Consider the following 16,689-nt stretch of genomic DNA (forward strand, 5'->3'; position numbering starts at 1 on the left):
GGTTATGTCGTAAAAAACTAGGAGCTCCATCCACAACGCGTTGGGTTGAACGGATACGTACACTTGATGGATTTGTGGAAGCATTTGTACCTGTTTGTCAAAGTTTAGAGTACATGAAGCTCAATATGAATAAAGATTTTGATAATTCAAGTAGGGACGCAGAGGGATATCTTCGTTCCATAAAATCTTTCGAATTTATTGTTAATCTTGTGATTACATCAAATGTTCTGCATCACACAATGTCGTTGACTGTTCAACTGCAGCAAAGGATGATCGATATCGCTGAATCAATTAAACATATAAATCTTTTGAAGTCACAATTAAAAATTTTACGCAGCTCGGCTGATACAATTCATGACCAATACTACGAAGAAGCAGTGGATTTAGCAAACAGAGTAAACGTTGATGAAAAAATTCCTCGACTTTGCAATGTTCAGACAACTCGTGAAAACTATCCTGCACATACAGCACGTGAATACTACCGCATGAAACTAACCATCCCTTCTTGATCACTTGATTGAACAGATGGAATTTCGGTTTTCTTCAGAGGTGTGCGATATTTATCGTGGATTCTATATTATACCTAGTATTTTCTCAATTGCAAGGACGTTAATTGGAAGGAAGAGTTTATGAAGTTTGCTGTTGCATATAAAGAGGATATGCCACACTTTCGGAAAATACATGCTGAATTAGGATTGTGGGAAACAAATTGGAAAGGGGGCTTTGAGAAAGTTAAGTACGATTCAATTGCCGACACGCTTCGAACTTGTAACAAACTTGCGTTTCCAAATATATTTACAGCGCTTAAGATACTCGCTGTTGTTCCAGTCACTACATGTGAGTGTGAAAGATCCGTTTCTGCCCTTCGTCGAATGAAAACTTGGTTACGTAGCACAATGATCAACGAAAGGTTAAATGGATTAGCCCAAATGCATATTAATGATGATATTAAGTGTGATGTCGAAGAAGTGATTAATACCTTTGCTAGACAAAACCCAACGAGGATGCAATTTCTTGATATCCTGGAGGATAAAGAAACAGATGCTTGACGATGAGCTCTATGAGAAATTCTTAATGCTGATAAACAACCTACATTTTCTTTGAGAGTTATCTTGTTTTCAGCCGTTATTGAGAGGACGAAGACCACGTTTAAACATTGATTTTCTTAAACATTTCATCTTTGCTGTGGTTGGAAGAAGACGATCTTTCAACATTGCTTTTATAATTGTTGTCATCTTTGCTGCCGTTAGAAGAAGACCATCTTTGAACATTGCTTTTATTAAACTTTTCATCCTATTTACCGTTGGAAGAAGACCACCTTTGAACATTGCTTTTATCAATGCTTTATCTTACAAAAGACGGCTCATGTTATTTTTTCGATAAAATTTACGCTTAAGATTTTTCTGTCACCTTTCCCAAATCGCTGGAAAATGCTTCTCGGATAGTGAAAATTCAAAAATTTTCTGGGGGAGCATGCCCCCAGACCCCCATAGCGGTAGCTCGCGCCTTCGGCGCTCGCAATGCATCGGTCAGCTAAGGAGCTGGATCCGCGCCTGTTCCTAAACACAGCAATACATTACATTCATTGCACACGTTGACATACATTTCTCCATAAACATATATACATATAACTCAAGAAGAAGAATATGAACAAGCGATTGACACTAAAAAATAACTGTTTGCCACGTATAAAAAAGTACAAATCATACATTGAGCAATTTTAAAGATACTATCGACAGCGTTCTTTGACATCCTGAATGAAAGATTACTACACTTAATGTTTTGTTGATAGCAAATGTAGAAACTGGTTGAAAATGCATAAAAACATAGAGCAAATAGAATCTAAATACATCAGCAATAACTACAATCATTACTTATGGATTTATACCCAAAGCCGTTTCGCAAGCTTTCTTTAGTTGTGAATGATGAGACTTTTTCGTTTCTTTATCGAGTAGAATTCTTTGTAAAGCACCAGATAGGAACACGTTCTTCGTTTTCACGTTCTTCTGCATGACTGAACGATTTAAAAAGTTCAAAAGGAATGAAAATAAAACCTTACTAAGGCATCTCTATGAATTACTATTCCACTGGAATTCCGCCATCTTTCCATGTTTCATTCCATTTAATCACGTGACTATAAGGAAGTAAGCGGAGCAACTGTGAATGGTGGAAGATTGGGTCGAGAAAAACCAAAACTTTAAAATTCTGAATAACAAATGTTGTGGTCGTCTTTACTTTGACAACATTTTGACGATGAGAATTGAGAATTGACAGCCCAACTCATTCTGGCCATCAGAATCAGACTCATGGTTTGTCCGTTTTCTATGTGCACTCGCTGCGAGTGTTAAAAGAAGTGATTTTTTAAACACGAAAAATTGTCTGAAATTCACAATACATTATGCAATACCATAACTAGTAGGATGACTAAGCCATTGATTGATCTTGCTTTAAGCCACAGCCTCGTAGTATGTAAACATAACACAAGATATTAAAATAAAATCAAAAGTGAACATCGTAGGTTATATACTTTAGTCATCCATTTCAGAATGCAAATTCACAATAAAATGAATGGTTTTTGCTGTTTTCAACTTAATCATAAATGATATACAATTACTCAATTAAATGTATTTTTTGTCTAAATATTGCAACATGTTTGCTTTATTTAATTGATAAAGTGCATGTAGATATGTTGTATTGTAGTACCAGGGGCGGATCTAGGATTTTCCAAACATCAGTCATAAAACGTCGGAGGCGCTCCGCACCTGGGGGGGCAAATTCACCTTTTGAGAAAACTCAAAATTTTTTTCTGCCAAAGATTAAGCAAAAATTATCAGAGTGAAAATTTGCAGTTAACGACAGCTTAATGCCATAAATGTTTATTAGGCATTTCACTTGACTATTATCTTCTGCAAGGTGTGCTATATAGCAATCACTAGTAGCATTGTATTATCAAATACAAACAGAATGTAACCAACATGTCTTTAATTATATAATTACATGAATGTTAAAATTGGTTCATTTGTCATGCTTACTGGTTATGATAAAAATCTTTTCATATGATCAAAGCTCGTTTAAATGTAAATCTGAAATAATTTAGTTTGGAAATTATAATGATCATCAGAAAAATTACCTAGTGATCATGAAAAATACTTTGCTGTTTTGCCAAATTTCAAGGTTTATCTGCATACATAGGAAGACATTTTTACTTTATAGAAAATGCTTTTCATACATCAATAGCCCTTTGGAATTTATGGCAAACAATCTGGTATGAGCCGTAGATTAACACACCTTTACATCTCTACATGAGGTGTTCAGTTAGAAAAGGGGACAATATGTGACATGGGACAACATTTCATGTATGTGAAATACTAAGGTTTAATACCATTCCAGTCAAATTGTCAAAATAAAAAGCTTCATGGATCAGAAGACTCAAAATCACAGGTTATAGTAAACAGCTTCTCATGTAATCAATGTTAGTTTTCTCAAATCTTAAACAATATGTAGTATAACTGTCTAATGATTGAATGATCAATGATCATAAACTGAAAAGCCCCAAACATTTGTTTATGATAAAGTAAATAATAGTATGGCGCCTTATGGCTACAGATTTTTTGTCCATTGAAATATATTTGCAGGAATGTACGATTTCGCTGCCATATAACGGTCACGATTCCCCAAGCACTAAAGAAATCATAGCTAAAATTCCTTCGGCAACAACAATTTTAGAAGCATCTATCTGCTTACCATACGTCATATTAACATAAATCGCATCACACACTCGCATAAATTGACTTTGATATATCACATTCATGCATACACTACAGTTGTCCTTTACTTACGATTTTGGATGTAAATTTCTGCTGATAAAACTCAAAACAATGTTGGCTTGCTTTTGAACATCAATGACTGAAATGTCGCTCGCGAGATCGTCTTTGCCAAGCATTTACAATTCATCCATAAATTTTTCACCCTCTTGAAAAAATTCCCAGTTTGGAAAGCAGCATTCATGTCAATATATGAATTTGTAAAAGATTTCCATAAATTCCATCTGATTGTAGTTTAGTTTCTATCATGCTTTAAAAAATTACTATGAAACGATCAAACATTCAATTCAGACAGTGAGCTTGACTATGTTAGTTCAGTTGGCTATCAGTCGAAATAGGTCAAACCAATCACAGTAAGACAAAAATTTAAACGAACCAATTACACGATGGCAAGTGGACTCCCTTATAGGTCCGGCCACCCCACTTATCGGTCGAGATTATTCCAGATCGTCCACTGATCTGGCTATTGACCAATGAAATGAGCGTTTTTGGCGTTCATAGACTCCTTTATCCGTCGAACCAGTCAAGCCACCCCGCTTATCAGTCAGTTATTCCAGGTCAATAAAAATTCAACTGATCTGGTTACCAAGGAGATATTCATTGATTAGTCATTAGTTTTCAATAATAAATAAAGCTGGATTTTTATCACGAAGTAAATGCGATAATAAAGTAAGAATAATTAATGTATTTTTACCTAATATGAATAGGTAATTTTTGAGTTTCAAACATCAGTCGCGCGACGGATTTGACATAGTCTAGATCCGCCCCTGTGTAGTACGGCATAAAAATAAAATCAATTTTCTCGTTTTTACGAAAATTCCTTAACAACGACGTTTAAGTTCTCAAATAACATACTGATAGCGTCAGGACCAAAACTAAAACGTAATTGGAGGCGGGGGGTAATTATTCATATATTCAGCTCTGCCCTGCTGACTTCTGTTGAAATTAACATCGCAATTAAAAGAAATCAGCAGGGCAGAGCTGAACATATGAATATATATTCCCCCCCCCCAAATTAACGTTCTAGTTACGCTCATGGAAGCGTGAATATATAAAAAAACGACGGCACACAGCTATAATAAAAAATTCCTGGTTTATTTTTAACACCGACAAATTTGGCAGTTTAAGCATGTAAAAGCACTTTAATTCCATACATTTAGTAAATAAGTTACCGGTGATTTCTGATAAAAAACACTTGAGAAAATAAATATATTTATATTATATATTATGTAATTCTTTTTAAAAATTTTGATCCAAAGCATGAGAACTGTGCTACATTATTATTCGTAAAATCTTAGTTTGAGTTTGACGTCAAAACAAACATTTACAAACTATCTCGTGCATTGCACGTTGTAAAAAAACTTTAAATGTTTCAATTAAGAAATAAAACATGTTTACTGTGTTTGCACAGGATTATGCAAACCGAGGAGACCTTTGGGAGAACATAAGAGATGATCAGTGCAAGCCCGAGACCAAAGGTCAAGGGTTGCACGTGCTCGCGGTTCTCACAAACCTCTCCAAGGTTTGCATAAGGCAATGCAAACACGAAAACATCTTTTATTTCTTTTATTCATTAACAATAATGTGAAAAAGACAAACGTTTCTGTCGCATGTACACAGTGTGGTAAACCTATTTACAAAACTTTATATGTATTTTTCCAAGTGCTTTATTTATTGAATAACCAGAAGACTTTTTACTAATGTCTTTAACTAAGGTTGTTCTTACACTTCCAAACTCCTAAATTTGCAGGTATTATCGCATTAGCTACAGAAAAGGATAAGAGCTAGTTTTACTTTACCATATGACATTGTTCCAGTCATGTAATCATACCATATCATGAGATTATAACATCATCACAAGAAATCATCATGGATGACTAAGATACAACAACATAAAAATATTAATTGATCTCAAACCAACATTCACATGAATATCGTTTGATTTTCATGTGATCGATTCTTTTTTAAATGCGGTCTCACAATAAACACTTCATTGCACAAGTCACCAAAGCTTCAAAGTAGGTCGATATAAAAAGTAGACAGAATTATTGCTAATTTATTTTGTTGTATTTTTACTTGTTACAAAAAAGAAGTACAAGAAAAGGTAATTTCAACATTATTGATACAAAATGTAATATGTAAAAAAAGAAATACATTTGATCATTTTGTTTTAGCTATGAAAAGAGCTTACATATTGTTGTGTTTACTGGTTTTTATTGATTTGGTCAAAATGGAGCGATACAAGCAAATGAAGGAAAGACCGACGAAATCATTATTGGAAAAGACGTACAAAGAGGTTGGTCGTCTTAATATTTATCAAACATAAACATTTAATAATAAGGAGTGGGGCAAAGTCCATAACCATGAATTAACCAACGTGAGTCACATGAAAGCAATCAAAATTATTCTATAGAGCAAGAGAAATTTTCTCAGTCGATCACAAAAATTATTTATGAATTTGATTTTCTGCTTTTTGGCTTTGTTGCACTGACTTCACTGCACTGGCTTAATAATTCTGGTTTCCTAACACAAACACAACTTAAAATAAAAAGTGAACGCATTTTGATAATCAGCGTCAGAAAGCTAAACCTTTATATTTTACTTGCTACGTATTTTTTTCTGTCAGATAATCATAAACAAGTCATAAGAAATTTAATAAAAAGTAGACAAACGTTTGGGTTCTGATAAACCTTTTGTGGGCCCCAGGCGGTTCAAAAACGGTAAAGGTTGTGATATTTACTAATAATGTTTCCGCTAAAGCGTCATATACAAAAGTTGTTTTTTTCAACAATGATTTTCTTACAATGATGAGCCCAAACGTTTGATATTCAACTACAAACAACATGTCATTCTAAAATAGAGATGCTCAAGACGTTAACCAGTCAGTGTAATAAAGTACGAGCTCAAAGGCATATCGATCGTGGGACTGCTGATGGGGACTTTGTGGTGGGTGTCACTCCCTCTAAGGTTGAGAAGTAGGTGCTTTTAGGGCAGGTAAATTAAAGACATTTGAAAAGGTGTTTTCTTGTTATTTTCACTTTGTACAAAAAGCCTTCTATCGATCATTTTCATTTATTTCTTGTTTTATTAAAAAATGTACTCAAAATGCAGTGAATGACGATTTTTTACTTGACCAATTGTCGTTAAACTTTAAATTTCAACATAAAATACTACTGAAATACGTAACATTTTTGGTAAGTACAACACACCTCTAGCCAGAGATTGAAGCCTCCGTACGCCTCCAATGTAACTAGTTATTTTGAAAATTGTTATATTTGTTACTAATATAGAGCTTGTAAGTTGGAATCAAACCTTTAAACCATGTTCTCGGACACACATTTTAAGAAAAGAGAAGTTTTAATGTCAATGAAACAAGTTTTAATTATCACTATGTTAATAGAAGAAAAAATATAGACAGCTAAAATATTTTTTAGTTTGAAATAGAAATCATTAGTAAAGGCAATGGTGTAATTTCTAGAGCAAGTTCACATAAACATGCATACGAGAGATATTTTTAAATCCTCCCTTTAAAGAATGTTTTCAAAGCTTTACAGTGCAATTATACATTTTCATATGGTAAATTGGTAATTACCGAAAAACGCACAGCAATCTACCAATCAAAGTTGAGAATATCTCAAAGTGTATTATTTTAAATGTAAAATATGCCACGCATTATAATTGTAAAACGACTTAAATAATGTGCTCAAAACATTTGGAAAAAACGAAGACTTTATTATCGAGCACACAGTTTTTCATTATTGAAATATCAATAAGAGTAAAAATGTTCTTTTTGAGTATTCTTAGTTCTAAATAGAAATATTTATAAATGTAAGAAATGTCATTATATCAAAAATGACTTAAATAATGTACTCAAATCATTAATCAAATTTCTTCTAGAATGTAAATCGTGTAATTTGTGGAAAAATTCATGGAGTGCCACAATGGTGTCCGTATGGTACAAAGTGTTGTCCAGTTCATAGTTTTGAGATCGAATTTGAAAATTACCGTTGTTGTCCTTGGTTGAATGGAATTTGTTGTTTTGACGGGAGTTGTTGTCGTTCTGGTTCTGGGTGTTTTGGGTTTGGCAAATCGTGTTCTATCCGATGGAATTCAACACATGTGTGAATAAAATAATGTATAATCTTTTCCATGATTACGAATTTCTATATCTTGACTGGTTGGAATGGATATTTTTTAATTTATTTAGATTTTCATATATAACAAAAAAATTAAGGAAATATATATCTTAAAATATGTTATTGGTTTTATGAAATTTATTGAGCAATTTATGTACCTCTTTAAATGGTATCTTTTCCATTGATTTTTACTTTTCTTTATGACACTGAGCTGTATATATATATGGAGTGCGCGTATATAAATTTTGTGGCAAGAAATATACTTCTTATTTTGTCGTCTGACGTTAAAACAAACATTTACTAACTATCTCGTGCATTGCACGTTTTCAATTGACCGTGCTGCGTGCATAAATTAAACGTTTGTTATAGTTTCAAAACTTGACGTTATTACCTCTACTAAAATCCATCATATTGTTCATGTTCTACGGTCGCTTAATTTATTGCATATAAACTACAGCTTCCATTACTTAACTTGTACGCCTTAGCCATTAATAATTTAAATTTTTAAAACTGTATCAAACATTTCATCTATGCACACCGCAAGGTCAATTGCAAATGGATGTAATCAAAGCTTGCACTGATGCGCAAATTGACATCTGTCACCGTTTGGTAAATCTATTTACAAATTTTTTCATGTAGTTCTTGAATTGTTTATTTAAAGAATAAGCAAAAGAGTTTTAACTATTATCCTAAAGGTTGCTCTTACACTTTAACACTCCTAAGTCCTAAATTTAAGGTATTGGAAACAGAAAATGACAAGAGCTTTTTCTATTTCAGTATATGTCTTTCTTCCTGTCCTATAATCTTATACCATGTCATGAGATTATAACGTCATCACAAGAATTCATCATGGATGATTAACGTACAATAACATAAAAGGATTAATTGATCTCAAATCAAAATTCACAAGTTATATCAACTGAGCTTCATATGATAAATTCTTACTTAAATACGATCTTATATATTAATGTAATCGATTGCACAAGCCACCAAGGGCGAGCTGTACGCAAGGTGGATAACTCTTATCAATAGGATAAATCTCTTTTTCACTTGATCAAATTTTTCACATCTTCGTCAAAAGATAGGGATTGTCACACTCCCCACAGTCACTGTTCAAAGTCTCTGGCTAATAATACATGTGACGTGACTAGCTAACACCTTCACATTTGCGTCATATATAAGATTTCGCAAAAATTTAGAAATGCCATCATCAAAATTTTCACTGAAAACTATTTTTGGTGGAAATACTAAATTGCTAAGGGCTTGTCTTTCACAATAATTTTACATTTCTACTAGTCATGCAATCATACCGTGTCAATGACATGTCATGAGATTATAGAATTCATCATAGTTGGCCAGAGATTTGCCAGGCGGAAAGCGAATTTTCAATATGAACATAATAGCCCAACATAAGACTTTTAAAAAAGCCATCACAGTAATAAAATAGATAAGGATTTATTAATAACGTTTCGTCTTTAACTTAAGGCATCTTCAGATTAATTGAGTTAATTTATATACACGAGGTTTTAAATACAAGTATATATTACGGGGTGTTAAATTACATGTGAAGGGAGTAGGAAGCTTAGGTGACGGAATTAAGTGAGAATGGCGGTATATTAAAGAAGGTGAAGGGGATTGAGTTGCCTTGGGTGTTAAGAGAGGGTTTAAGTTTGGATATAAGAAGGCTTTCATGAATCATAAGGTCATAATTGTCGGAGGAGAAAGAGAGAATTGAGAAATCATTAAAATCGGCAGAGTGAGATGTATTTCTTATATGAGAAAGAACTGCAGATGGTGGTGGACATAAGGAAGGCTTTCCTGTTAAGGGAGAGATTCCCAAGTGTTCTGATATTCTGGTGTGTAAATGACGCGTGGTTTGACCCACATACGATGCAGAGCAGCATCGACACTTAAATGAGTATACAACACCAGATCTCAGGAGTTTGGGAACCCTGTCCTTAAAAGGAAAGAAAGAGGAGAGACGCCTGGAAGAACGAAAAACAAAGCGAACGTTGATATGAGGAAAGGCAGCATTGCAAAGTCGAGTGATTTGAGTGCGAATCTGAAGACAGTGTAGGCCAGTGAAAGGGAGACAGAAGTACATGATTTTCTTAGGAGCAGTGTGAATAAGATCTTTGGGTTCAAATGTATTGTTGAGGAAGCGGTGAACATGATTGTCAAATATGTATGAAGGGAAGTTGTTTAAGGTGAACAATTTTCTAACAACTTCTAGTTCGGTATGAAAGTGTTAATAGCTGGAGCAGAGGTTGAAAACTAAAGGACATAGCTTACTCAGGTTTTCGGAGTTACAGCCGACCGAATGCCTTATACACAGAGAATGAACTGAACGCGTTAAATGATCTGAGAAATGACAACAGCATCGTCATCCTAAAACCGGATAAAGGCAACGGAGTTGTTATTCTGAATAAAAACGACTACCACAAAAAGATGATGGAAATTCTAGCGGACACATCGAAATTCGAACTTCTAAATGATAATGCCATCAAAATTACACTGAAACGCGAGAATCAAGTAAGGACGTTGCTGAGAAAACTAAAGGCAGAAAAATGCATAAATGAAAAAACATACAATGAGCTTTATCCCACTGGTACACGTATCGGCATACTATATGGACTTCAGTGTGATCATTATAATTTCTAAACAAAATTATTTCAGATTTACATTTAAACAAGCTTTGATCATATGAAAAGATATTTATCATAACCAGTAAGCATGACGCAAGAACCAATTTTAACATTCATGTAATTATATAATTAAAGACATGTTGGTTACATTCTGTTTGTATTTGATAATACAATGCTGCTAGTGATTGCTATATAGCACACCTTGCAGAAGATAATAGTCAAGTGAAATGCCTAATAAACATTTATGGCATTAAGCTGTCCTTAACTGCAAATTTTCACTCTGATAATTTTTGCTTAATCTTTGGCAGAAAAAAATTTTGAGTTTTTTCTCAAAAGGTGAATTTGCTGGCACTGATGTGGAGATGGGTAAAGGGTTACAATAAACTTGCATGGTTTTAAGTCTGAGCTTTTCTATATCTATGAACTGTCACTTGTAGTACCAAATTTCTAACTTAACTCATTACATAGAGGTTTGAATGGGGGTCTCTAGGGGGGTCTATGCCTGACAACTTGGTAGAAATTTTTTAAGACTATATCTGTTTTTGAATAGCATTATTGTAAAATAAATTTCACGTTCCTTGACATGCTAATGAGCCATATATTTGGCATGATAATGAGCCTAAATATTTGGCAAAACATTCAAGTATTGTTCACTTCATTTTTTTTTTGAAAACAACGTAAGCAAAATGTGTTGTTTTTACGCAAAAACGATGCCCACAAAATACATTTTGTAATGCTCTAAAACGCTGAAAATGGCGTTTCTTAAGGCTCTGAAATTCAAAATTTCTCAGGGGAGAATGCCTTAGACCCCCCCAGGTGCCGAGCGCATCCGATATTTTATGACTGATGTTCGAAAAATCCTAGATCCCCCCTGGAAAACCGGTGGATACGGTAAAAAACCCTCCAAAAAATAAAAAGATCAAAATTTAGAAAAATTTCCCAAAATTTTTTTGTTTTAAGATGTATCATATTTTTGTTGTTTTCAATTAATCCCAATGATCTACTTTAACATGCAGCGTAGTCAGATCGTAGCTACGTCGTTCGTATCTTCAATTTGCAAAGCGACGAAAAAAGCGTCGACAAAAAAAGCGGCGACAAAAAAGTGGGCTGACTTCCCTATTTATTGACACCGCAAATATTTTGTGTTTGAACAAAAGAAACGAAAACTTTAGTAGAGAACAAAAAATGAAAGAGTGAAGAATGTTAACAAAAATTTTAATGAATAGACTAAAAATAAATACTAATAGCAGCTCATACATAAATCATATGAAAAATTCATTCAGTACGTTCGACATGATCATTCACCAAACAATAACAATGAAAAATGAAATGACCAAAATGACGTCGTGACTTGCATACAAATTATTTTCGATGTTTACTAGATTTTATTCGATTAAATTTTCTATGTTGCTTCATTTAGATTTTCATTAATAGCTGGCTTTCACTCGTTTGTTTTGTCCGAAAATTTGACAATTGTGAAAATTAAGTTTTACGGAAATTTTTAACGGTTGAATTTAAAAATGCGTTATACTGATTAATAGTATGCATAACGAAAGTCACAAGTGGGAATCTTTCAATAAGGAAGCTTGTTTCTTCGTGCTTCTGTCCAACTTGATCGTTCATTCAATGTGTAGATATTACACCTACCGACATAGCTACTCTATAAAAAACACATTATAAATGTCAGCATATAAATGAATAAAATCAGAAATTATATATTTTAAAAAAGAACAAAACTTTAATACCTGATTTTCAAGCATTGTCCTTGTCCGTCTTATCCAGGAGTCTTAGTAAGTCTCTTTCACTTTTTCCACAGCGCAGTTTTTACGTGTATACTGTAACGTGAATATCGTAACATTTTCACCTTAAAAATTCAATGAAGCCTACCTGCAGAATTTCAATTTTGTTTAAACGTTTAATAAAAACAATAAAAAGTAGCGAGTGAAAGCCAGCTATTTTCTCACAGCAATTGACATCTTTTATTGACTTTTTTTAACTATATGGGTGTTTTTCATGGTTATAGCTCAAATATAAAAATAGACCATCAGGATACTTTTTGAATATATCATGCAGTTACTCATAGCTATAAGCAGGGGCGGATCTAGAGTATGTCAAATCCGTCGCGCGACTAATGTTTGAAATTCAAAAATTACCCATTCATATTAATTAAAAATTCATTAATTATTCTTACTTTATTATCGCATTTACTTCGTGATAAAAATCCAGCTTTATTTATTATTGAAAACTAATGACTAATGCAATGAATATCTCGTTGGTAACCAGATCAGTTGAATTTTAATTGACCTGGAATAACCGACTGATAAGCGGGGGTGGCTTGACTTATTCGACGGATAAAGGAGTCTATGAACGTCAAAAACGCTTATTTTATTGGTCAATAGCCAGATCAGTGGACAGTCTGGAATGGTCTCGACTGATAATAAGGGTGGCCGGACGTATAAGGGAGTCCAATTGCTATCTTACAATTGGTTCATTTGAATTTTTGCTTTATTGTGATTGGTTTGACGAATTTCGACTGATAGCCAACTGAACTAACATAGTCAAGCTCACTGTCTGAATTGAATGTTTGATCGTTTTATAGTAATTTTTATAAGCATGATAGAAACTAAACTACAATCAGATGGAATTTATGGAAATCTTTTACAAATTCATATATTGACATGAATGCTGCTGTCCAAAATGTGAATTTTTTTCAAGAGGGTGGAAATTTATGGATAAATTTTAAATGCTTGGCAAAGACGATCTCACGAGCGACATTTCAGTCATTGATGTTCAAAAGAAAGCCAACATTGTTTTGAGTTTTATCAGCAGAAATTTACATCCAAAATCGTAAGTAAAGGACAACTGAAGTGTATGCATGAATGTAATATATCAAAGTCAATTATGCGAGTGTGTGATGCGATTTATGTCAATATGGCGTATGGTAAGCAGATTTATGCTTCTAAAATTGTTATTGACGAAGGACTTTTAGCTATGATTTCTTTAGTGCTTGGGAATCGTGGCCGTTATACGGCAGCGAAATCCTACATTCCTGCAAATATATTTCAATGGACAAAAATCTGTAGCCATAAGGCGCCATACTATTATTTACTTTATCATAAACAAATGTTTGGGGTTTTCAGTTTATAATCATTGATCATTCAATCATTGGACAGTTATACTACATATTGTTTAAGATTTGAGAAAACTAACATTGATTACATGAGAAGCTGTTTACTATAACCTGTGATTTTGAGTCTTCTGATCCATGAAGCTTTTATTTTGACAATTTGACTGGAATGGTATTAAACCTGAGTATTTCACATACATGGAATGTTGTCCCATGTCACATATTGTCCCCTTTTCTAACTGAACACCTCATGTAGAGATGTAAAGGTGTGTTAATCTACGGCTCATACCAGATTGTTTGCCATAAATTCCAAAGGGCTATTGATGTATGAAAAGCATTTTCTATAAAGTAAAAATGTCTTTCTATGTATGCAGATAAACCTTGAAATTTGGTAAAACAGCAACTTATTTTTCATGATCACTAGGTAATTTTTCTGATGATCATTATAATTTCTAAGCTAAATTATTTCTGATTTACATTTAAACAAGCTTTGATCATATGAAAAGATATTTATCATAACCAGTAAGCATGGCACATGAACCAATTTTAACATTCATGTAATTATATAATTAAAGACATGTTGGTTACATTCTGTTTGTATTTGCAAATACAATGCTACTAGTGATTGCTATATAGCACACCTTGCATATACTTACAGGAGATAATAGTCTAGTTAAATGCCTAATAAACATTTATGGCATTAAGCTGTCCTTAACTGCAAATTTTCACTCTGATAATTTTTGCTTAACCTTTGGCAGAAAAAAATTTTGAGTTTTTTCTCAAAAGGTGAATTTGCTGGCACTGATGTGGAGATGGGTAAAGGGTTACAATAAACTTGCATGGTTTGAAGTCTGAGCTTTTCTATATCTATGAACTGTCACTTGTAGTACCAAATTTCTAACTTAACTAAACTTATTGCATAGAGATTTGAATGGGGGTCTCTAGGGGGGTCTATGCCTGACAACTTGGTAGAAATTTTTCAAGACTATATCTGTTTTTGAATAGCATTATTGTAAAATAAATTTTACGTTCCTAGACATGCTAATGAGCCATATATTTGGCATGATAATAAGCCTAAATATTTGGCAAAACATTCAAGTATTGTTCACTTCATTTTTTTTTTTTTGAAAAAAACGTAAGCAAAATGTGTTGTTTTTACGCAAAAACGATGCCCACAAATACATTTTGTATTGCTCTAAAACGCTGAAAATGGCATTTTCAAGGCTCTGAAATTCAAAATTTCTCATGGGAGAATGCCTCAGACCCCCCCAGGTGCGGAGCGCCTTCGACGTTTTATGACTGATGTTTGAAAAATCCTAGATCCGCCCCTGGCTATAAATTAATTTTAATACTTATCTACTCAACTTACAAACCACAAGACATGGATCATGTTTTTCCACTCACTTGTTTTCCATCTTCGTAGATTATAGTCCAATCATTTCAATATTAATGTTCACACGTACAAATGCCTTTATGCAATGTCCATTCAATATGTTCGTACCATTCCATACACAAAGTAATCGACGTAACCAATAAAGGGGCTACTGGTATTATGAATCACCATTTCGATAGATTACTGTTTACAATACACTCTTATGGTAACTTCAAGTGAAGGAAAAGGGATCACTTCAATACCCCAGTTATATCATCACTCAAAGAATGTTTAGTGCAGATTTGATCTCCTAAGAATGTCAGCTGACCACCTTTAGGTGGTCTCATACAACAATGGGGCCCATCATCATTATATGAACAAACAACTGACAGCCACAAAGAATCCAAACTACAAATGAAAATTTTTGGCCATGAATCGCCATGACACATGAGTAATGACAAACTAGTAAGAGTAATTGAAGTGAATGACACAGGTGGTAAAGGGTCTTTCACAACTCTATCCATGTGGGATCTACAATGTAACAAAATATGAAACATATGTACGACATTTCATGATAAAGAAATCTACATATGACGTTACTTTGCGTTTTTAAATTCTTAATCAGATATATTGAGAATGAGCAAATTGTTATATGTTTTCTGTTTGACTGTCCAAATGGTAGAACATTCACCAACATTGCACGAATAGCTTTAGCCCGTTAAGTTTGAAAGATGTAACAAGTTTCAAACGATCAAAGGCTTAACATCGTTATCAAAGCATTTACATTGAAAGCTTTCATATTACGAGGCCTACTGTTAAGACTAGTTGATTATTCCATGCAACTCATAGTTCAGTAATCCGTCAGGAAAAAGACAAAATTCACCTTTCTTTCTACAACGTTAAAGTGACTAAGTTTCCGTTGTTAACATTTGTTTAATCACGTCATGACTAAAATTTTTTCTTTTAATTGGCCCCTTAGGAGCTTTTCACCTTTTACAAAGACAATAAGTAATCCTTCTATGCATTTGAACAAAAAATTCATTAGAATCTACAATTTTTTTGGCGTTTTAATGTCCTTATGCAAAGCAAATATGCATGATGTTGTAGGGTAAGATACATGAGACGATAATGAATTTACAAACTCGACTTTAATTTTGTCCAAATATTCATTAAATCTTGAAGTCATATGTTGTTAATGTTAGGAGAGAATTTAAGGGCGTTCTGTTTTCCCCAAGATTCTACTAATAAAAATGTAGTAGAGAGTCGTAGAAAAACGAGCAAAAAAACAATTACGGTTCTCGTTCATTGCAAGTCTACACCTTAATCTATGAAAACTGCACTTCTATGCACTCAACCGCATAGTGCATTGGAGACAGATAGCAAAGTTAGTGTATTTATATTCATTGCATATATTCAGTTATAGCTTATGCGACATTGAAGAAACAAACCAGAAATCAGTAGCATCAATAAATTAAGATTTTCACAAGATAGTCACTTACATTTGTAGTTTACAGCCGTAGGATCTATTTTCATAAATGATATCGAAACAAGTAGCTACGTGTGTAACACATTTCATAGAGGTTTT

The 16,689-nt window shown here is 33.5% G+C and overlaps 2 long non-coding RNA genes across 2 annotated transcripts; one reads left to right on the top strand and one right to left on the bottom strand.

The window, feature by feature from the left end:
* Nucleotides 1-5,795: 5,795 nt before the first annotated feature.
* On the top strand, nt 5,796-8,127 carry LOC124451552. The gene is made up of 3 exons (XR_006950513.1): nt 5,796-5,928; nt 5,999-6,120; nt 7,722-8,127. It is a non-coding gene; the product is annotated as an uncharacterized LOC124451552 (long non-coding RNA).
* A 3,650-nt stretch (nt 8,128-11,777) lies between these two features.
* LOC124451571 lies at nt 11,778-12,512 on the bottom strand. Its single transcript, XR_006950536.1, has 2 exons — nt 12,351-12,512; nt 11,778-12,265 (listed from the first exon to the last, which is right to left on the bottom strand). It is a non-coding gene; the product is annotated as an uncharacterized LOC124451571 (long non-coding RNA).
* Nucleotides 12,513-16,689: the final 4,177 nt, after the last annotated feature.

The sequence above is a fragment of the Xenia sp. Carnegie-2017 genome, unplaced genomic scaffold (genome assembly GCF_021976095.1).
Source record: "Xenia sp. Carnegie-2017 unplaced genomic scaffold, XeniaSp_v1 HiC_scaffold_24, whole genome shotgun sequence".
Taxonomy (NCBI): domain Eukaryota; kingdom Metazoa; phylum Cnidaria; class Anthozoa; order Malacalcyonacea; family Xeniidae; genus Xenia; species Xenia sp. Carnegie-2017.